At 43.9% G+C, this 23,373-nt stretch overlaps 2 long non-coding RNA genes and 1 pseudogene across 2 annotated transcripts; 1 reads left to right on the top strand and 2 right to left on the bottom strand.

Moving 5' to 3' along the window:
• Positions 1 to 738: 738 nt before the first annotated feature.
• On the bottom strand, positions 739 to 1,116 carry LOC121845888. Its single transcript, XR_006082830.1, has 2 exons — positions 1,004 to 1,116; positions 739 to 795 (listed from the first exon to the last, which is right to left on the bottom strand). It is a non-coding gene; the product is annotated as an uncharacterized LOC121845888 (long non-coding RNA).
• A 228-nt stretch (positions 1,117 to 1,344) lies between these two features.
• LOC121845889 lies at positions 1,345 to 2,991 on the bottom strand. Its single transcript, XR_006082831.1, has 2 exons — positions 1,538 to 2,991; positions 1,345 to 1,497 (listed from the first exon to the last, which is right to left on the bottom strand). It is a non-coding gene; the product is annotated as an uncharacterized LOC121845889 (long non-coding RNA).
• Positions 2,992 to 19,239: 16,248 nt separating this feature from the next.
• Positions 19,240 to 22,932, top strand: LOC112240347 (annotated as a pseudogene).
• The last annotated feature ends 441 nt before the right edge of the window (positions 22,933 to 23,373 follow it).

Genomic DNA, 23,373 nt, shown 5'->3' with positions numbered 1-23,373 from the left:
ACACAGGTTACACACGTACACACATACACAAACAGAAATAACCACACAAGCTGAACTAGACTGTCACTTTAATCTTCTCTGTCATATCTTCTTCCTGAAGACGTCCTGATAAAACACTCCAATGGCTCCATCCTCCATGGTGTGTGTGTGTGTGTGTGTGTGTGTGTGTGTGTGTGTGTGTGTGGCGCTAACTCCATGCTAACCCCAACCCGTCAACTCCACTCTTATCAGCACATCAGTTTAATGCGGTTTCTATATCACTGAACATCACAGTGGAGCTGCATAGACTGACCAGAGGTCAGTTAAGGGCAGTATCTCTGTTTCATACATTGACTTCTATGCTTTGTATGGTTAGAATAATATGGAGGCGGTTCAGGAATGCAGTAAGTGTTTGATCATGAATGTGGGAGAGGGATGTAAGGTGTCCTACAGTATCACACTCCATAACCACTTATATCTTTCTGGTCAACACAGACCTCTACTCATATCACTCCTTTACTTAACGTTTCAACACCTTTCTGCTCATATCACTCCTTTACTTAACGTTTCAACACCTTTCTGCTCATATCACTCCTTTACTTAACATTTCAACACAGACCTCTACTCATATCACTCCTTTACTTAACATGTCAACACCTTTCTGCTCATATCACTCCTTTACTTAACATGTCAACACCTTTCTGCTCATATCACTCCTTTACTTAACATGTCAACACCTTTCTGCTCATATCAACCCCAACTTAACATGTCAACACCTTTCTGCTCATATCACTCCTTTACTTAACATGTCAACACCTTTCTGCTCATATCACTCCTTTACTTAACATGTCAACACAGACCTTTCTGCTCATATCACTCCTTTACTTAACATTCATCACAACATATCAGTCAACACAGACCTCTCTGCTCATATCACTCCTTTACTTAACATGTCAACACAGACCTCTCTACTCATATATGGTTAACATAATACAGACCTCAGGAATACTTAACATGTCAACACCTTTCTGCTCATATCACTCCTTTACTTAACATGTCAACACCTTTCTGCTCATATCACTCCTTTACTTAACATGTCAACACAGACCTTTCTGCTCATATCACTCCTTTACTTAACATTTCAACACCCTTTCTGCTCATATCACTCCTTTACTTAACATGTCAACACAGACCTTTCTGCTCATATCACTCCTTTACTTAACATTTCAACACAGACTTACTCATATCACTCCTTTACTTAACATGTCAACACAGACTTTCTGCTCATATCACTCCTTTACTTAACATGTCAACACCTTTCTGCTCATATCACTCCTTTACTTAACATTTCAACACAGACCTCTACTCATATCACTCCTTTACTTAACATGTCAACACCTTTCTGCTCATATCACTCCTTTACTTAACATGTCAACACCTTTCTGCTCATATCACTCCTTTACTTAACATGTCAACACCTTTCTGCTCATATCACTCCTTTACTTAACATGTCAACACCTTTTTGCTCATATCACTCCTTTACTTAACATGTCAACACCTTTCTGCTCATATCACTCCTTTACTTAACATGTCAACACAGACCTTTCTGCTCATATCACTCCTTTACTTAACATTTCAACACAGACCTCTCTACTCATATCACTCCTTTACTTAACATGTCAACACAGACCTCTCTACTCATATCACTCCTTTACTTAACATGTCAACACCTTTCTGCTCATATCACTCCTTTACTTAACATGTCAACACCTTTCTGCTCATATCACTCCTTTACTTAACATGTCAACACAGACCTTTCTGCTCATATCACTCCTTTACTTAACATTTCAACACAGACCTTTCTGCTCATATCACTCCTTTACTTAACATGTCAACACAGACCTCTACTCATATCACTCCTTTACTTAACATGTCAACACCTTTCTGCTCATATCACTCCTTTACTTAACATGTCAACACCTTTCTGCTCATATCACTCCTTTACTTAACATGTCAACACAGACCTCTACTCATATCACTCCTTTACTTAACATGTCAACACAGACCTCTACTCATATCACTCCTTTACTTAACATGTCAACACCTTTCTGCTCATATCACTCCTTTACTTAACATGTCAACACCTTTCTGCTCATATCACTCCTTTACTTAACATTTCAACACAGACCTCTCTGCTCATATCACTCCTTTACTTAACATTTCAACACAGACCTCTCTACTCATATCACTCCTTTACTTAACATTTCAACACAGACCTCTCTACTCATATCACTCCTTTACTTAACATTTCAACACAGACCTCTCTACTCATATCACTCCTTTACTTAACATTTCAACACAGACCTCTCTGCTCATATCACTCCTTTACTTAACATTTCAACACAGACCTCTCTACTCATATCACTCCTTTACTTAACATGTCAACACAGACCTCTACTCATATCACTCCTTTACTTAACATTTCAACACAGACCTCTCTACTCATATCACTCCTTTACTTAACATTTCAACACAGACCTCTCTACTCATATCACTCCTTTACTTAACATGTCAACACAGACCTCTACTCATATCACTCATTTACTTAACATTTCACTTATCATTTTGGTTTACCTCTTTTTAGTTTTTTTTGTATCACACGCTTTTATCAGTTTGCCAGTCTGAGAGATGACGTCTATCATTAACTATTTCAACCTCCTCTGTTGGGGGAGGGGTTTACACACGGTTCTGACATTTCATTGGCTCATCTTTGCTGTGGAGGTGGGTGGGGGGGGCTTTACTTGACGGATTCATGTTTGATTGAATGACTGTACGATAAAGATGTGTGATTTCTGATTGGTGGGTTTTGACTGTGAGACGGGCGAGGACTGTTTGTATGTAAAGGATCGACTCTTGTCGGGGAGGGGTGGGGTTTGTTTGATTGACAGCTGTATGAGTTATATCCAGGCTTCCACACTGAGCTGTTTCAAACGTTGTAGAAATAAAGTCAGAACGTTTACAGAACACCACAATGACAACATGGACTCCTGTCTCTCTCTTTACTCACATATTCATGAGACAACAGATTATCTTGAACTCCGCCAGTGATCAGTCCATCAGTGATCAGTCCATCAGTGATCAGTCCATCAGTGATCAGTCAGTCAGTGATCAGTCCATCAGTGATCAGTCCATCAGTGATCAGTTATCAGTCCATCAGTGATCGGTCCATCAGTGATCAGTCCATCAGTGATCAGTCCACCAGTGATCAGTCCATCAGTGATCAGTCAATCAGTGATCAGTCCACCAGTGATCAGTCCATCAGTGATCAGTTATCAGTGATCAGTCCACCAGTGATCGGTCCATCAGTGAACAGTTATCAGTCCATCAGTGATCAGTCTGCCAGTGATCAGCCCGCCAGTGATCAGTCCATCGGTGATCAGTCCATCAGTGATCAGTCCACCGCCAGCGATCAGTCCATCAGTGATCAGTCCATAAGTGATCAGTCCATCAGTGATGAGTCCACCAGTGCTGGTCTGACCTAAAGAGATGTGTTCTATTTCTATGGTTGATTCTGTGTTTCTTGACTGATCATGCTGAGAACAACATTAATGGCAGTGTTTTTTTTACACCCATTTTGTCTGTTAGTGACCTTTCAACCTTTGAAATCTTGTAACAACAAGAGATTATGTTATAAAGTAATATAGTCTCTGTTAAACTTTACCCACCCAGCCTTACCCAGTGTTTAAGATGATATGATAGATTGTATGATGGACTGATGCCATCACACAAACACTGGAGAGAGGAGAGAAGAGCACTACGGTAGGAGCTGCCTCCTAATTCTGACATCTGTATGAACTTGATAGGGATTATATGAAAGGTGAATATTGAGACCTAGGGTCTCTTTTTCAAATGCGTCCTGTATAATACAACATACATTCCTCCACAATTAAGACCCCAATCAATACTTTAACTTGCCTGAACGGCACCAGAACATCAAGATGTATTTTGTTCCAGCAATACAGTGCATTAAAACTAAAAGCAGATTTACCTAGCTCGGAGACCTGGGTTCAGGTAAATGGCGTCTGTAATATAACCTCAGGTTCACCTTGGAAGAAAAGAAAAGTTAAGTTGGTCGTGTGTGGCTCAGTTGGTAGAGCATGTCAGTTACAACGCCAGGGTTGTGGGTTCAATTCCCATGGGACCAGTACAAACAAAATATGAAGATGTATGTACCCACTATGTAAGTGTCTATGTAAGATTTGTTTATCCCAGAGGGGGCCGCAGTACTTATAGATCAGGGCTCTCCAGCCCTTTTCCTGGAGAGCTACAGCCCTGTAGGTTTTAGCTCCAGCCCTGTTCCTGGAGAGCTACAGCCCTGTAGGTTTTAACTCCAGCCCTGTTCCTGGAGAGCTACAGCCCTGTAGGTTTTAACTCCAGCCCTGTTCCTGGAGAGCTACAGCCCTGTAGGTTTTAACTCTAACCCTGTTCCTGGAGAGCTACAGCCCTGTAGGTTTTAACTCCAGCCCTGTTCCTGGAGAGCTACAGCCCTGTAGGTTTTAACTCCAGCCCTGTTCCTGGAGAGCTACAGCCCTGTAGGTTTTAACTCCAACCCTGTTCCTGTAGAGCTACAGCCCTGTAGGTTAACTCCAACCCTGTTCCTGTAGAGCTACAGCCCTGTAGGTTTTAACTCCAACCCTGTTCCTGTAGAGCTACAGCCCTGTAGGTTTTAACTCAAACCCTGTTCCTGTAGAGCTACAGCCCTGTAGGTTTTAACTCCAACCCTGTTCCTGTAGAGCTACAGCCCTGTAGGTTTTAACTCCAACCCTGTTCCTGTAGACCTACAGCCCTGTAGGTTTTAACTCCAACCCTGTTCCTGTAGAGCTACAGCCCTGTAGGTTTTAACTCCAACCCTGTTCCTGGAGAGCTACAGCCCTGTAGGTTTTAACTCCCACCCTGTTCCTGGAGAGCTACAGCCCTGTAGGTTTTAACTCCAACCCTGTTCCTGGAGAGCTACAGCCCTGTAGGTTAACTCCAACCCTGTTCCTGTAGAGCTACAGCCCTGTAGGTTTTAACTCCAACACTGTTCCTGGAGAGCTACAGCCCTGTAGGTTTTAACTCCAACCCTGTTCCTGTAGAGCTACAGCCCTGTAGGTTTTAACTCCAACCCTGTTCCTGTAGAGCTACAGCCCAGTAGGTTTTAACTCCAACCCTGTTCCTGGAGAGCTACAGCCCTGTAGGTTTTAACTCCAACCCTGTTCCTGGAGAGCTACAGCCCTGTAGGTTTTAACTCCAACACTGTTTCTGGAGAGATACAGTCCTGTAGGTTTTAACTCCAACCATGTTCCTGGAGAGCTACAGTCCTGTAGGTTTTAACTCCAACCCTGTTCCTGGAGAGCTACAGTTTTAAACCTACAGGACTGTATCTCTACAGGAACAGGGTTGGAGTGAAAACCTACAGGAGGGTAGCTCTAGGAACAGGGCTGGAGTTAAAACCTACAGGAGAGTAGCTCTCCAGGAACAGGGTTGGAGTTAAAACCTACAGGAGGGTATCTCTCCAGGAACAGGGTTGGAGTTATAACCTACAGGACTGTAGCTTTCCAGGAACAGGGATGGAGAGCCCTGGTTTATACCCAAGTGTTCTTGCTGCTTAGATCTATATAATAGCAGATCAGATTTACTATATAGCGATGTTTTGCTGAGCCTGAGATAACTATTAGGCCAATGAAACAGCCACCTTGTGTACCTATACAGTAAAACAATAGCATAGGCCAGATTGTGGATATGGTGCCATCTCTGACACTTAACCATGAAATACTGATGGTTTTAGCGTTGATAGATGCTGAATCCAGATATTACCACAGATCTTTCTGATGTCAAGAGTATTTTCATTAAAGCCCTTCTCTATTTCTTTCATAGTTATAGAAGACACAACAGCCTCTATAATGAGTCTCTGTGGGGGGAGAGGAGTGGCGTACTGCCTCTAAAAGTCTCTGGGGAGAGAGATGGGGGGTACTGCCTTTAAAAGTCTCTGGGGAGAGAGAAGGGGGTACTCCCTCTAAAAGTATCTGGGGAGAGATGAAGGGGCTACTGCCTCTAAAAGTCTCTGGGGAGAGAGAAGAGGGGGATACTGCCTCTAAAAGTCTCTGGGGAGAGAGAAGGGGGGTACTGCCTCTAAAAGTCTCTGGGGAGAGAGAAGAGGGGGTACTGCCTCTAAAAGTCTCTGGGGAGAGAGAAGAGGGGGTACTGCCTCTAAAAGTCTCTGGGGAGAGAGAAGAGGGGATACTGCCTCTAAAAGTCTCTGGGGAGAGAGAAGAGGGGCTACTGCCTCTAAAAGTCTCTGGGGAGAGAGAAGGGGGTACTGCCTCTAAAAGTCTCTGGTGAGAGAGAAGAGGGGTACTGCCTCTAAAAGTCTCTGGGGAGAGAGAAGAGGGGGATACTGCCTCTAAAAGTCTCTGGGGAGAGAGAAGGGGGTACTGCCTCTAAAAGTATCTGGGGAGAGAGAAGGGGGGTACTCCCTCTAAAAGTATCTGGGGAGAGATGAAGGGGCTACTGCCTCTAAAAGTCTCTGGGGAGAGAGAAGAGGGGGATACTGCCTCTAAAAGTCTCTGGGGAGAGAGAAGGGGGGTACTGCCTCTAAAAGTCTCTGGGGAGAGAGAAGAGGGGTACTGCCTCTAAAAGTCTCTGGGGAGAGAGAAGAGTGGGTACTGCCTCTAAAAGTCTCTGGTGAGAGAGAAGGGGGCGTACTGCCTCTAAAAGTCTCTGGGGAGAGAGAAGAGGGGGCTACTGCCTCTAAAAGTCTCTGGGGAGAGAGAAGGGGGTACTGCCTCTAAAAGTCTCTGGTGAGAGAGAAGAGGGGTACTGCCTCTAAAAGTCTCTGGGGAGAGAGAAGAGGGGGATACTGCCTCTAAAAGTCTCTGGGGAGAGAGAAGGGGGTACTGCCTCTAAAAGTATCTGGGGAGAGAGAAGGGGGTACTCCCTCTAAAAGTATCTGGGGAGAGATGAAGGGGCTACTGCCTCTAAAAGTCTCTGGGGAGAGAGAAGAGGGGGATACTGCCTCTAAAAGTCTCTGGGGAGAGAGAAGGGGGGTACTGCCTCTAAAGGTCTCTGGGGAGAGAGAAGAGGGGGTACTGCCTCTAAAAGTCTCTGGGGAGAGAGAAGAGGGGGTACTGCCTCTAAAAGTCTCTGGGGAGAGAGAAGAGGGGGTACTGCCTCTAAAAGTCTCTGGGGAGAGAGAAGAGGGGGTACTGCCTCTAAAAGTCTCTGGGGAACATGACACTAACGATGAAGTTAATAGGTAAAAGGAATGTGAGTGAGTGTGTGTGTGTGTGTTTTGGGGGATGGAGGGCAAAGTAAATTATTCACATGTGTGCATAGCTAGAACATATTGGGCATTAAAGGTAATCTAGCAATGATATTATGTCATCATTGGACCGAGTAGATGTTGTGTTGAAGTTCTATCCTGCAGGAGAGACCAAGGTCACCTATACCCAGCTGTGGCAAGCTGTGTGTCCATGAAGAGTGACAAGTCTATGGGTCATCCAACAGGAGAGACCAAGGTCATCTATACCCAGCTGTGGCAAGCTGTGTGTCCATGAAGAGTGACAAGTCTATGGGTCATCCAACAGGAGAGACCAAGGTCACCTATACCCAGCTGTGGCAAGCTGTGTGTCCATGAAGAGTGACAAGTCTATGGGTCATCCAACAGGAGAGACCAAGGTCACCTATACCCAGCTGTGGCAAGCTGTGTGTCCATGAAGAGTGACAAGTCTATGGGTCATCCAACAGGAGAGACCAAGGTCACCTATACCCAGCTGTGGCAAGCTGTGTGTCCATGAAGAGTGACAAGTCTATGGGTCATCCAACAGGAGAGACCAAGGTCACCTATACCCAGCTGTGGCAAGCTGTGTGTCCATGAAGAGTGACAAGTCTATGGGTCATCCAACAGGAGAGACCAAGGTCATCTATACCCAGCTGTGGCAAGCTGTGTGTCCATGAAGAGTGACAAGTCTATGGGTCATCCAACAGGAGAGACCAAGGTCATCTATACCCAGCTGTGGCAAGCTGTGTGTCCATGAAGAGTGACAAGTCTATGGGTCATCCAACAGGAGAGACCAAGGTCACCTATACCCAGCTGTGGCAAGCTGTGTGTCCATGAAGAGTGACAAGTCTATGGGTCATCCAACAGGAGAGACCAAGGTCACCTATACCCAGCTGTGGCAAGCTGTGTGTCCATGAAGAGTGAGCAGTCAATAGGTCAGCCTCTACAAGTCAGAGAGGAGGACATTCCTACTGATCAAAGGTAAGAGGAAGGATACGACACCATTCTTCCATCATTTGGTGTTTTGTTGATGGTGGTGGAGATCTGGTGACTGAGACACAGACAGACTGTCTGACAGACAGACAGACCCTTTAAACCCACTATGCTCCTTTGAGACTCCTCTTTCAAAGTCACAGAGATCTCTTCATCCGGCCAGGTCATTTTGATACATGGCCCTAAGCATGATGGGATGTTAATTGCTTAATTAACTCAGGAACCACAACTGTGTGGAAGCACCTGTTTTCAATATACTTTGTATCCCTCATTTCCTCAAGTGTTTCCTTTATTTTGGCAGTACCTGTAGATTGTTAAGACTCTAACTTGAAATGACAAGTGAGTGACAAGTCTATGGGTCATCCAACAGGAGAGACCAGTCTCACCTGTACCCAGCTGTCTGTCCATGAAGAGTGACAAGTCTATGGGTCAATCAATAGAGTTCAGAAAAGGAACCATTTCCACTGAACAAATGTACAAATCAGGGACGTAATGGATGTGAATGTAGTTGACATTCACCTTTCTATTTTGTAAATAGCGGAATGCACCAATAGACCCACTAATTTTGTGTTTACGTTTCTTGTCTCTGACTTCAGCGTTTACCCACCTTATTACATCACCATACAGATGCCTCATGCTTTCCCCCTATTGGGTCGTTCCAAAAGAATTCATCACTTTCTGCCTGCACCCCTTTAGATTTGAAGGAACCTTCTGAACGTGTTGCCTGTAGAAGTGGTCAGAAAGTGACTTTTTGAACCTGAATGCCAAAACATTGGCCATCCTACCATGAGACTTCCATGTCTTCATCAATAACAAAATAGAAATGTTGACTTTGATATCATTTGAAAGCGTAAAAACAGGGTTATGAAACTATTTTATAATTTCTTAACGGAAATGATCTGAAAACACATGAACTGATTTTTCTCCTGTTGTAGCTTAGACCCTATTTTACATTGTCTGAGGTGTTTATGTTGTGCCCAGCATCAGTTGAGACACAGCATTCTCTTGAATACAAGGGTGGGTGTCATTTCAATCATAGAAACAGAAATCATAGAATGGGCCTATACCTTCAGAAAGATGGCCGCCAGTCCACCCACGTCGAATGTCAACTTGAATGGGAATGTCTATTCTATATATTTCTATTAGTTCAATAGGTTTCCTATGATTGACAGTTCATTATAAAACAATGATACTCAAGTCAACATGCTATGATGTGTGGACCTCCAACCATCTTTGTAGTACAGTTTGAAAGTAGAAATGTTTGTTCATTTATCAGCCAAAATATGACACCCATTCTGTATTTAAGAAGAGCATGCTGTGTCTCAACTGATGGTGGGTACAACACAACCACCTCTGATAATGTACAATGGGGTCTAAACTACAACATACACTCAGTGACCAGTTTACACCCCGTTCACTCTCCTACAGACAGTGAGTCATGTGGCTGTGGCTTGCTATATAAAGCAGGCGGACAGGCATCAAGGCATTCAGTTACTGTTGGATTGAACATTAGAATGGGCAAAACGAGTGACCTAAGTGACTTTGAGCGTGGAATGATCGTTGGTGCCAGGCGCGCCGGCCTCGTGGGCTTTTCAAGCACAACAGTGTCTAGGGTTTACCGAGAATGTAGCGACAAACAAAACATCCAGTCAGCGTCAGTCCTGCGGGCGAAAACAGCTCATTGATGAGAGGTTGAAGGAGCATAGCAAGAATCGTGCAAGCTAGCAGGCAGGCCACAAACAGGTAAATAACGGTGCAGTACAACAGTGGTGTGCAGAACGGCATCTCGGAATGCACAACTCGTCAGTCCTTGTCACGGATGGGCTATTGCAGCAGACCACCACACAGGGTTCCACTCCTATCAGCTAAAAACAGGAAGAAGCGGCTCCAGTGGGCACTCGATCACCAACACTGAACAATTGAGGAGTGAAAAAACATTGCCTGGTCCAACGAATTCCGGTTCCTTTTGCATCATGCTGATGGCAGAGTCAGAGTCCATGGCCCCATCCTGCCTGGTGTCAATGGTACAGGCAGGTGGCGGTGGTGTAATAGTGCAGGGAATTTTTTCCTGGCACACGTTAGGTCCCTTGATACCAATTGAGCTATGTCTCCATGCCCCAAATAATTCAGGCTGTTCTGGAGGCAAAGGGGGGTCCGACGCGGTACTAACTTGGTGTATCAAATAAACTGGCCACTGAGTGTATATGAACATGAAAATAATCTAAGTTTATGTGTTTTTAGATCATTGATGTGCAAGGCCCAGGTTGGAATAATACTGTGAAAATTATGATAATACGATTTTTAGTGGAAGAGCTGTTTGAAAAGCGCCTGAAATTTCTGCCTGTTTGGTCAGAGGGAGTTTTGGCCTTCCATGGTGACATGGGGTAAATTAGTTCATTGACCATTAAGAAAGACGGTTCCAAACCTCTCTGCCAATAACAGCTAATTTTCAGTTTTCCCCTCCCACCCAAACCACTCCTAGACAGCCCTAGCTACATTCTTGCTTGAGCAATTGCTTTTTGCTAAGAAGCAATTTTTGTTTCTTATGCACCATTTTAATTGAAAACAATCACAGTAAGGTACTTAATTGTTACCCAGAAGTGATTTGATATTGGGATAAAAACGGCTGCATTGGAACTTTAAATGTACAAAAATGTAAATGTTTGAAAGAAATTATAAAATAGTTTGACAACCCTGTTTGTAAGTGTCGTGTCTTTACTATCATTAACTGAAGACTGATAGTTTTTATCAAAGATTCTCTGTAATTAATTATTACGCGATCAACTGATTAATCACGTAAATAATTAACTAGGAAGTCGGGGAACCAAGGAAAAATATTCAGATTACAAAGTTATCATTTCCTAAAATAACTTTTCAGATATTTTATCTGATCAATTAGTCTTCGAATTAATGAATTATTTATTTTACCTCACGTTAGTCTCATTCCAAACGTCGTAAATTGTTTGTTATCTGCACAAACCCAGTCTTCACTATGAGTCATCCATACATCAATTGTCTTAAATCGTTTATTTATTACTAACTAAGTAATTCACAGAAATGCATAAACAAACAAACAAACAAACAAACAAACAAGGTAAATGTGGTTACATGAAATGATAGGAGAATGTGCCCTAGTGGGCTAAACCGGCATGGCGGCTTGTTAGACAAAAGGGGAAGTGGGGGTCGACTAAGAAGTCACTACAGAGTGATAATTATAACAATTGAAATGCTAATCCTTTGCACATGAACGCTCACTCATTCGGGAATAATTGCAATCAATATATATATTTACGCTCAGTGTGTCATCTTGATCGCTGGTGAAAAGTTAATTTATTTTGGAGAATTGTCCGTCTCTCTCCCTCTCTCTCTCGGTTGTGGTTAGAGGGGATTGTTCAGAGTGACGTTATAGAATAGATGTTTCGGCGGTTGTCTTTCTTCGCGTTCAATGATACCGAATTCCTAGCTGCAGACTAGTCATTAATATCAAAGACTTGTTCTTATTCTGTCGGTATTGATAGTCTAAGAGTTTAACCACGTGGTATGGTTAAAAGATTCAGCTACAACCTTTGTCCTCCTAATGGAGAAAAACATGGTCTGCAACCTTTGGCCATCTCATAATTGAGGTAAGCTCGGTCTGCTGATCGAAAACCCGGGTGGGGGTTTTATTTGGAAGGGCCGAAGAGGGCTGTCCCAGGATGTCTGACCCTAACTGGGCTCAGGGGCGGTCCTCTGATTTAGTTCAAATCAAAAGGGAATTGTATTTTTCTTCATTAAACAGTCCAAAATAATATTTCACAATTATACAAACAGTATCATACTCACTCATTCATCTTATACAACAATTAGATGTAAACCTCATATCTGAGGCTATTATATAAACAGCGTTATGGTAATGTGGCCACACCGTCTCCCATGAGCTTCCCCAAGTTGTGACAAACGGACCAGTTCGTAGCTGGATTCTTCACCGATCTTTTATACTTTCTCCGGAACATCGAATTTGTTCATACCTCAAGTTCTGTGAGGTGGAAGGATTTCCTTTGTTCTCCATGAAAATCTACTCTCTCTATACTGTGTGTCCATGAGGAGATTCTCAGGAATTTATGACATCTCTCTGACCACAGCAACCTAGTTGAAGGAGGAAAGGGGGAGGCAGGGAGAAGGGGATGGACTTGCTATACCCAAAGAGGCCAACATCATGACATAAGCTTTCAAATGATATCAAACTCAACATTTTATCTTTTTCAGGGTGGGGTATGCAAAATGGGTCAACTTTGAGAACCTCTATCTCCTGAATGTTTTGGCATTCAGGTCCAGAAATGAACTTTCTGACCACTTCTACAAGGGGCGAACTTGTATGGAAGGTTTCATTCAAATCAAAAGGGGTGCATTCAGAAAGGGATTGAAATCATTTGGAATGACCCTATTACCACCAGTACTGCTATGCTGCAAGTCTTGTCCTTATGTGCTTCTGATAGTGTCCAGCAGGAGAGAACAGTCTCCCCGGGGCCCAGATGTGTGTCCCTAAAGAGGGACAAGTCTACGGGTCATCCAATAGAGTTCAGTAAGGATAAGCAAAAGTGAGAGTTGATGGATAGTTGTGTTGAGGGATAGTTGTGTGGGTTAAGTGGATGCGTGTTATTATGCCTGCAATGCACTTGGAGTGAAATATTGGGTAGCTCCTCATAGATGATCCATTCTGAACCTGGGAAATAACAACTGCATTTAAATCAATTACATTAAACATATTTTCTGCTTTTACTGACTTATCATCAGCCGTTGCAAAGGTTAGAAAAAGTCAAAACACATGATCAAGTCATTGATCAATAACATATATTTTTTTAATATCAGTTTCCTTTTTGCTTTTCTCTCTGTCTATTTCAGATTCAGGAATAATCCGTGTCTGACCATCAGTTTTGGGGAAGTTATAGTTATAGTTATAGAAAATATAGTTTACCAAACTACCAATGACTTCACACTGGAGGAAGTTAAGCAACACTTAAGATACCTCCTTTAAGAAAACTGTGCTTCAGTTAAAAGTAGTTCACTATATCCAAACTTCTTCGTGAATAATTATCATATGTAAATCTGAAATGTCACAGATGACAAATTGCAAGAATAGATCACTTTGGGATCATATGTTAACAGAATGTGTAATTTAGCCTATTAAACACACAAACTATGTTTCAAGTGAGAATTGGGCAGGTCTGATGCCAAAAAATAAAGGAAATTAATTGCCTACTTTTTAGTTTTTTTGCAAAATTCAAAAGGCACTCGCACATCTGAGCAATTGTTGTTTTGCAAACAAATAGTAGTGTAGTTCCACTAGCTAGCCTCAAGGTAAAAATCGTAATGAACTACTGAAAACACGACCTAGATTTGAATTGAGTTCAACTACCACCAAGCTGCTGCAAAATGTAGTTCAATTAACTTTTTAATTTTTATTTAATTTTTTTAATTTTACCCTCTTTTCTCCCCAATTTCGTGGTGTCCAATTGTTAGTAATTACTATCTTGTCTCATCGCTACAACTCCCGTACGGGCTCGGGAGAGACGAAGGTCGAAAGCCATGCGTCCCCCGAAACACAACCCAACCAAGCCGCACTGCTTTTTAATACAGCGCGCATCCAACCCAGAAGCCAGCCGCAGGAAACACCGTGCACCTGGCGACCTTGGTTAGCATGCACTGCATCAGGCCTTCCACAGGACTCGCTGGTGCACGCTGAGACAAGGATATCCCTACCGGCCAAACCCTCCCTAACCCGGACGACGCTAGGCCAATTGTGCGTCGCTCCACAGACCTCCCGGTCACGACAGAGCCTGGGCACGAACCCAGAGTCTCTGGTGGCACAGCTAGTGCTGCGATGTAGTGCCCAAAGACCACTGCACCACCCGGGAGGCCCTATTTAAATTAAAGGTAAGGTAAGCTGACTCTTGCCACATTTTATCCAATCAAAAACTACATGTGAAAAATATTGCTGGGAGCAGCAATGAACGGGGTTTAAAGGATGACAGAAAGGACACAAGATCAGTTGGATAACCCGAGTAGCCAACTAGTAGCCAACTAGTAGACAGTTGTTGCCCATGATGAAATCATCGAACCTGCTGGGTCCTGAAGCACCCATGAGCTCCCAAGTCTAGAAGTAGTCTAGCTAATGCGTTATCTAGCTAGCATCGCAAACTAACATTTCGCTAGCTAACTACAATAGAATGGAAGATATAACTCAAACATGGTCCTGTTTTATTAATTGCTGATCAATGGACTGTTAGCAAGCTCTCCTCTGCAACATTGTTATTGGGGCACGGGAATGTTAGATTTGCCTTAAAATGTTAAGTTAATTGTCACTGAAGTTGGTGGTTACTACTGGTTTCAGATCCAAGGCCAGAGAAACTGTCCGCCATATTGTGTTTTGGTAAGGGCTCGGAGTGATGCCACGCACCTGTAGTACCCTTTTTCCTAACCAGGGTGAATTCTGGTTGTCAGGGGTCTAAAGGGGAGGTCTGGGCCATCTAACTAAAATGAAATAACCCCAGGTGTGTTCTCATTCCCTATTCAACTACTCTTAGTATAGCCTGACCCGTTATCTGACCACTACAAAAAAACGTACACCAAGCAATGTCTCAGCTGAGAATTTGTATTAATAATATGTATGAATAAGAAAAATGTATCTTATACCGTCTGGCCTTCATAGGAGGATCCAAAGTTTAATGACCAATAAAATGAACAAGATATGGTCACTTGCAATAAAATGATTCACTCAACCAATAACCAAAACTGTTGATTCTCCGGAGGACCTTGAACAGCCCCACAAACCAGGGGCTCAGCTTCTTACAGGGCAGGCGGAGTGGGAGGTTCCTGGTGGAGAGCCAGACACGATCACCAGGATGGAACACGGGAGCCTCAATGTGGTGGTGATCCACCTGTTCCTTCTGGAGGCAGACGGCTCGCTGGAGCCTCACTTGGGCATCATTCCAAACCTCATCTGCGTGTCTGAACCACTTATCTACCGCAGGAGCTTCGATCTGGCTCGGAGTCCATGGAGCCAGGCCTGGCTGATAACCCAGAACACACTGGAAAGGATTCTGCCCGGTGGAGGAGTGACACAATGAATTCTGGGCGTACTCCGCCCAGGGAAGGAATAGGGCCCATTCCCCTGCCGCTCATGGCAGTGACTTCTCAAGAACCTCCCCAGTTCCTGATTCATCCTCTCCCCTGCCCGTTAGACTCAGGCTTGTACCCGGAAGTGAGGTTGACTTTGATCCCCAGCTTCTCCACGAAGGCTTTCCATACCCGTGATGTGAATTGGGGGCCATGGTCAGAGAAGATGTCATTGCGAAGGCCATAGTTCTGGAAGACCTGCTGGAACAGTGCCTCATCGACCTGGAGAGCGGTAAGGAGACCAGAGAGGGATAAAATGGCAGATTTAGAGAATCTGTCCACACCAACCATAATAGTGGTGAAACCATCAGATGGAGGGAGATCAGTAACGAAATCTAAGGACAGATGGGACCAAGGCTGCTGAGGCACAAGAAGGGGGAGGAGTTTCCCTGCTGGAGCGTGTCAAGGGATTTTGTTTGGGCACATACGGAGCATGAATTGACATAGCGGGCAACGTCCTGTGCCAAGGTGGGCCACCAGTACTTCACAGAGATGAAATAGTGCGGGTAATACCTGGGTGTCCAGCAGCAAGCAAGGGATGTGTGTGCCCAGGTCAACAGCCGATCCCTCAGCTCCGTGGGGACGTAGGTGTGCTCAGGAGGACAGGTAGCAGGCGCGGGTTCCCTCTCAGAAGGCTGGCGGATGTCAAAATCTACGTCCCAAAACACGGGACCAATGATATGGGAGGATGTAATGGTGGGCTGGAGAGCACTCACAGGACTCAACTGACATAGAACCACAAGGTAAGAGAAAGAAGGTTTACAAGCTGCCGAGTGCCCATGCAATGATTTTCATCCTCGACCAGGAGATGGTGGGGTCATGACGTTGGAGCCAGTGGAGGCCGAGGTTGCCTTTGTGTACGGAAACCCTGGTGATGAGGAAGGTGAGAGTGGGTGTGATGTGCGTGATAGTGCCAGATCTCAATGGTTGTTTATCCAAGGCTTGAACCGGGAAAGGAGAGGAGAACGGGTACGTGGTGGTGTTCAAGGAGGAGACAAAGGTCTGGTCAATACAATTCCCCGTGGCTCCGGAGTCCACTAGAGCTGTAGAGACAACACCTGAGGGACAGCCAACCAATGAAATGGAAAACAGCAAATGTTTGGAGGAAAACAATGATGAAGGAATACTCATGCCTACACTGCGAGATGGATAATCACGGGGCCGTCCCGCTGCCCCAGTGGACTTCGGGTTGGGATGCACCGGACACCGATGGAGCCTGTGCCCCTCCTGACCGCAATAGGGACACAGCTGTCTCCGGCGACGTTGCACTGCCATGGCAAGGTGTGTGACCCCTATCTCCATAGGTTCAGGATCTGCCCCAGAACGGCCAAAAGAGTGGGGTGAGGGGCAATGGAGACACCGGAATTCCACAAGAAGGTTGTTCAGGTTGATGGCCATTGCAATGAACCCGTCCTGTGAAAGGTTGTCGTCCCGGCACGCCAACTCCTTCTGGACCTCCTTGCTCAGTCCTCTTTCCATCCCCTGGAGGCTGCCACAGTCTGGAAGGTGAGGACATATTCTGCAGTGGTCTAGGCACCCTGCCGAAGTTTGAGTAGGCGCTCACCTCCCTCTCAGCCCTCCGGTGGATGGTCGAAGACCGCCCTGAACAGAGCCATATACCCCTCGTAGGAACCCAGGTCCTGCTCTCCTGTCCTCTCTCCCAGACGGCCGTAGCCCACTCCAACGCCCGCCCAGTTAGCAAGGAAATGACCATGGCAAGCCTGGGTTTTCAAGAGTGTGCAAAGCTGTCATCAAGGCAAAGGGTGGCTACTTTGAATAATCTAAAATATTAAATATATTTTGTTTTGATTTAACACTTTTTTTGGTTACCACATGATTCCATATGTGTTATTTCATAGTTTTAATGTCTTCACTATTATTCTACAATGTAGAAAATAGTACAAATAAAGAAAAACCCTGGAATGGGTAGGTGTGTCCAAACTTATAATTTTTTTTGTTAATTTTTTTTGTTTGAATTTTACCCACTTTTTCTCCCCAATTTCGTGGTATCAAATTGTTAGTAGCTACTATCTTGTCTCATCGCTACAAATCCCGTACGGGCTCGGGAGAGACAAAGGTTGAAAGTCATGCGTCCTCCGATACACAACCCAACCAAGCCGAACTGCTTCTTAACACAGCGCGCATCCAACCCGGAAGCCAGCCACACCAATGTGTCGGAGGAAACACGGTGCACCTGGCAACCTTGGTTAGCGCGCTCTGTGCCCGGCCCGCCACAGGGGTCGCTGGTGCGCGATGAAACAAGGATACCCCTACTGGCCAAGCCCTCCCTAACCCGGACGATGCTATGCCAATTGTGCGTCCCCCCACGGACCTCCCGGTCGCGGCCGGTTACGACAGAGCCTGGGTGCGAACCCAGAGTCTCTGGTGGCACAGCTGGCGCTGCAGTACAGTGCCCTTAACCACATGTCCAAACTTTTGTCTGGTACTGTAAGTTAAGATATGTACCATGGGCCTGCATCACTAATAGGCCAATCAGTGCCATTCTTTTTGACTGAGTTCCTCATGGCGTCTACTTTCTGTGTGCCATATCAAACTATGCTTGAGTTGTTTGACCAAAAATATTCTAAGACTAACAATAGGTTTCATCCCTAATAAAACTAGCAGCACTGAGGTCCTTGAAGCCTGGGTTTGAATACTCCCTGGCAAATCAAAACTTATAAAAACATATTGGATAGGCCCACATCATGTCACATACCTTTTTTAAATTATTGTTTCAACAGTTGGTCGAAGCCAACATCATCACTTTTATGAAGAGTGAGTTGAAGAGGTCCGAGAGACTTCTGAGTCCATGCTCTGAGAGTCAGGGAGAAGATGAGGAAGTGGTGGACGTTGAAGATGAGAAGAAGCAGAGGAGTGCCAGAGGCAGCTCTAAAGATCACGCTGCACATCCTGATGAACATGGATCAGAAGGAGCTCGCTGACACACTGGAGAAACGTAAGTGCTCTATGCTTTAGTCTTCAATGCCTCATGGCTCATTCTTGAATTGCAGGGGCATTTGTGTCCCTTTTCAACCATGAAAAACACTTTAAAATGACAAATAGGTACACATCATCATCTGTTTATCCATTGTAAAACTTAATGCAAGTCCTTTATACTGCATTGGTTAAAGTACCTGGGGCAAGCAAATTGGCTTTCCCCAATATTGATGAGTAGAGTTGTAGTGACATGTCTTGGGGATTTAGAGATGTCTATCTATTATTTTGAATGCTACAAAGTAAACAAAAGTATTTAACATATTGTATAGATTAATTAAATTAATATCACTCATTACAAAGATATACAAGGACCTTGAGCATTCCAGTGGCAAACCGTTATCCGGGGAGGAGTCTATATTAAAGAAAATTCTTAGCTAATCACACCCTTTTAGTAGGTCATCAATTTGAGGATTCCGTAGATAATTTGTTGTCTAAATACACCATGTTATTGGTGTTACTCAGTTTAAATGAAGGGAAATTACATTGTGAGCTAAATAAGTAATCCTGTGTCTTTAGTAAATCATTTCTTTAAGGGTACATTACCTTATATTTTAGCATCTGTGGCCTCCATTCGAGAAAATTCTCAATTACCAGAAATGTGTCATTTGTGTTAGTACTCCTACTGGTGGCACAATGTTATCATAATAGAACAATTATTCAAAGTCATTAAGCTGCCATATTAGTTGATATAGAATGGGAAGATGTTTTAAATCTAGAAACATTTTTTTTTTTCTTCTGAAATGCCATGCCCAAATGCACCAGCATTTGAAGAATGAACCCCATGTATGCACAGAGAGAAATCTACATGTCTATATTTAATTTCTCTTCTTTGAGCTATTCTGTTTGCAAAAGCACACAGCGTATAAGAGAGGCATATACTGTTGTTTGGTTGAAAGTATACACTGTAATAGATAGCTACTTGAAACCCTGAATGTATCTGTAGTAACATGTTAACATGAATGATATTTAAATTGTCAGGTCTTTTGGGTGAGCTTAATGTGTGCCAACTTAGACTCAAGTCCAACATGAAGAGGAGGTGTGAGCATGTCTTTGAGGGAATAACAAAACAGGGAAACCCAACCCTTCTCAATTAGATCTACACAGAGCTCTATATCACGGAGGGTGGAAGTGGACAGGTCAATAAGGAACATGAAGTGAGAATGATTGAGATGGCATCTAGATGAGCGTCAACACAAGAGATACCAATCAAGTACAACGACATCTATAAACCCTTACCTGGACAAGACAAATGTATCAGAACAGTGCTGACAAAGGGAGTCGCTGGCATTGGAAAAATGGTCTCCGTGCAGAAGTTCATTCTAGACTGGGCTGAAGAAAAAGCTAATCATGATGTCCACTTGATATTTTCACTCCCTTTTCGGGAGCTGAATCTGATGAAGAAAAAACACAGCTTGGTTGAACATCTCAATCACTTCTTCATAGAAACCAAAGAATCAGGGATAACAGACTTTGAAAAGTGCAAAGTTCTGTTTGTCTTTGATGGTCTGGATGAGGGTCAACTTCCTCTAGACTTTCAGAATAATGAGAGCTGTTGTGATGTCACAGAGCCAACTTCATTGGATGTCCTACTGACAAACCTCATCAAGGGAAATCTCCTTCCCTCTTCTCTCCTCTAGATCACCTCTCGACTTGCAGCAGCCAATCAGATCCTTCCTGAATGTGTTGACCGTGTCACAGAAGTACGAGGGTTTAACGACCCATAGAAAGAAGAGTACTTCAGGAAGAGAATCTGTGATGTGAACCTGGCCAACAAAATCATAAAGCATTTGAAGTCTTCAAGGAGCATTTACATCATGTGCCACATACCAGTCTTCAGTTGGATTTCAGCCACAGTTCTCGAGGAAATTTTGCGTGAAGCAGAAAGTGAAGATTTGCCCAAGACTCTGACTCAAATGTACACACAATTCCTGGTGTTTCAGACCAAACAGAGTGGTCAGAAGTATCTTGGAGATCTTGCATTGGATCGTTATTGGAATAAAACTACCATCTTAGCACTGGGAAAACGGGCTTTTCAGCAGCTGGAAAAGGGCAATCTGATCTTCTATGAGGAAGACCTGAGAGAGTGTGGCATTGATGTCACAGAAGCGTCAGTGTACTCAGGAGTGTGCACAGAGATCTTTAGAGAGGAGTTTGGGCTGCACCAGGAGAAGGTCTACTGCTTTGTGCATCTGAGCATTCAAGAGTTTCTGGCAGCTTTATATGTGTTTCTCACATTCAACAATGACACTGTAAATGTCTGAACAAAACACAACCAGGAAACTTCAGACAGCCAAAGACACAGCTGTAACAATCCTCTACAAGAGTGCAGTGGACAAGGCCTTACAGAGTGAGAATGGACATCTGGACCTTTTCCTCCGCTTCTTTCTTAGCCTTTCACTGGAGTCCAATCAGACTCTTCTTCGAGGCCTACTGACACAGACAGGAAGCAGCTCAGAGACCAATGAGAAAACAGTCAGATACATCAAGGAGAAGTTCAGAGAGAATCCCTCTCCAGAGAGATGCATCAATCTGTTCCACTGTCTGAATGAGCTAAATGACCATTCACTAGTAGCGGAGATCCAAAGCTACATGAGCTCAGGAAGTCTCTCTAAAGAAGAACTCTCTCCTGCACAGTGGTCAGCTCTTCTCTTTGTGTTGCTGACCTCAGAAGAGGAGCTGGATGTGTTTGACCTGAAGAAGTACATCAGATCAGATGATGGTTTTGTGAGGCTGCTGCCAGTGGTCAAGGCATCCAGAACAGCTCTGTAAGTACTTTAAATTAAAACTTTTGTCATCAGACAGAACACTAATATAAACAAAGATATGGGTTGATTTCTTAACACATAGTGAGTGGTCTTTTTCTTCCCAAGGCTGAATGGATGAAACCTCACAGAGAAATGCTGTGAGTCATTGGCCTCAGTTCTCAGCTCAGACTCCCACACCTGAGAGAGCTGGACCTGAGTGACAATGACCTACAGGATTCAGGAATGGAGCTGCTCTCTGCTGGACTGAAGAATCCACTCTGTCCAATGGAGAAACTCAAGTAAACAACAAATCCCGAAATCAGGTCAAATTGTATGAAATAAAGTTTCAAGAGCTGTTCATAAAGTTTATGATGACCCCATATGAATTTCAATCACTCTTACTTTCTCTTCAGGCTGAAGCAATGTAACATCAAAAACAGTAAAGCATTGGCTTCAGTTTTCTGCTCAAACTCAAGTCTGATAGAGCTGGACCTGAGTGACAGTGACCTGCAGGTTTCAGGAGGGATACAACTCTCTGTTGGACTGGGGAATCCAAGTTGTAAACTAAAGATACTTAGGTTAGTTTTTCACACTGTGTTTATTATCTAACCCCACTGTTGACCCTACCCTAACTGTACCCCTTACAGTTAATATTCTGAGATTATGTACACATACTTTCTCAAAAAATGATAATATTATACTAATATTATACTATTCACGACCAATCTGGTAGACTCTTATTTATTGGACATCTAGATGACATGAGTGTATATTTCTTGAGATGTCTCTTTCTGCAGGCTGTCATTCTGTAGAGTCACAGAGGAAGGTTGGGCTTTTCTAGCTTCAGCTGTCAGCTCAAATCCCTCCCACCTGAGAGAGTTGGACCTGAGCTACAATAACCCTGGAGACTCAGGGAAACTGCTCTCTACTCTACTGGAGGATCCACGCTATAAACTGCAAACACTCAGGTAAAAACATTAACATTGGTTATTATTTCCCATCAAAAAGATAAGTCCTTGATTCTAACTGTCTGTTCTTCTGCTGTTCTTCCAGTGTGAACCATGATTCCGAGTGCTGGTTAAAATCAGCACTGAGAAAATGTCTCAATACCATTTGGAATCAGAGTAAAATGACTGTTGTTTAATGTTACCCGGGGATAACATTTATTTGGAATATACTTATACTTGATTTTCAAAACTGTTACCAATACTTTATGATCTAAATAACTTGAAATAAAACTACACAGCGATGCCAAACTATTATCTTTATGTGTTATGTATCATCAGATGCCTGTGAGCTCACACCAGACCTCAACACCATACACCCTCAACTGTACCTGACTCGGGGGAACAGGAAGGTGGTGCATGACTCCAAAGGACATCAGAAAAACTATCCTGAGCACCCAGAGAGGTTTGACCAGTGGACTCAGATGCTGTGTAGAGAGCCTCTTTCTGGGCGCTGCTACTGGGAGGCAGAGTGGGAGGGTTATGGGGCTTATGTAGGGCTGACATATAGAAGACTTGTTAGGAAAGGAGGGAATAATGACTGTGTGATTGGCTACGATGACATGTCCTGGAGTTTGTACTGCAATGACAAGTCCTATGATGCCTTTCATAACATAAAGAGCACCCCCATCCTTTTTACCGTCCTCCAGCTCCCGCAGAGTAGGAGTGTATCTGGATTGGCACGGTGGTACCCTGTCTTTCTACAGTGTTTCCTCTGACACACTGACCCACCTGCACACATTCCACGCCACCTTCACTGAGCCACGTTATGTGGTGCTATGGCCTTGACTCAGCTATTACCCTGTGCAGAGTAAGACAGTTCTGAGTCCTCAGGCAAGTCACCTCCTGCTCCAGCACACATGTTCTAGTCCTGTTTATACCTGGAGCTATAACATAGCTTTGTCCTGATCTTGTCCACATTCTGATTGTGCCTACATTTTTAGACAGGTGTAGACAATCAAAAAACACATTACCTGATTGTGATCAGATCTTCCTTCCCACCTCCGGAGGCAGACAGGCTCCCATTGTGTCTGAATATCTTTACAAGTGTAGATGGATCTGGACAGTAAAACCATTTAAATCATCATCATCCCACCCTCTAAATCAGGCCCCCTTTTGAAGGCCCTTGGATCAACCTCCCCCCCCCTAAAAAAAAAAAAAACCTACTGAACTCAGTCGGGTT

This window comes from Oncorhynchus tshawytscha, unplaced genomic scaffold (assembly GCF_018296145.1).
Source record: "Oncorhynchus tshawytscha isolate Ot180627B unplaced genomic scaffold, Otsh_v2.0 Un_scaffold_3409_pilon_pilon, whole genome shotgun sequence".
Classification (NCBI taxonomy): Eukaryota; Metazoa; Chordata; class Actinopteri; order Salmoniformes; family Salmonidae; genus Oncorhynchus; species Oncorhynchus tshawytscha.
The sequence above is the reverse complement of the archived record's forward strand: the minus strand, read 5'-3'. Positions and strand labels throughout refer to the sequence as shown.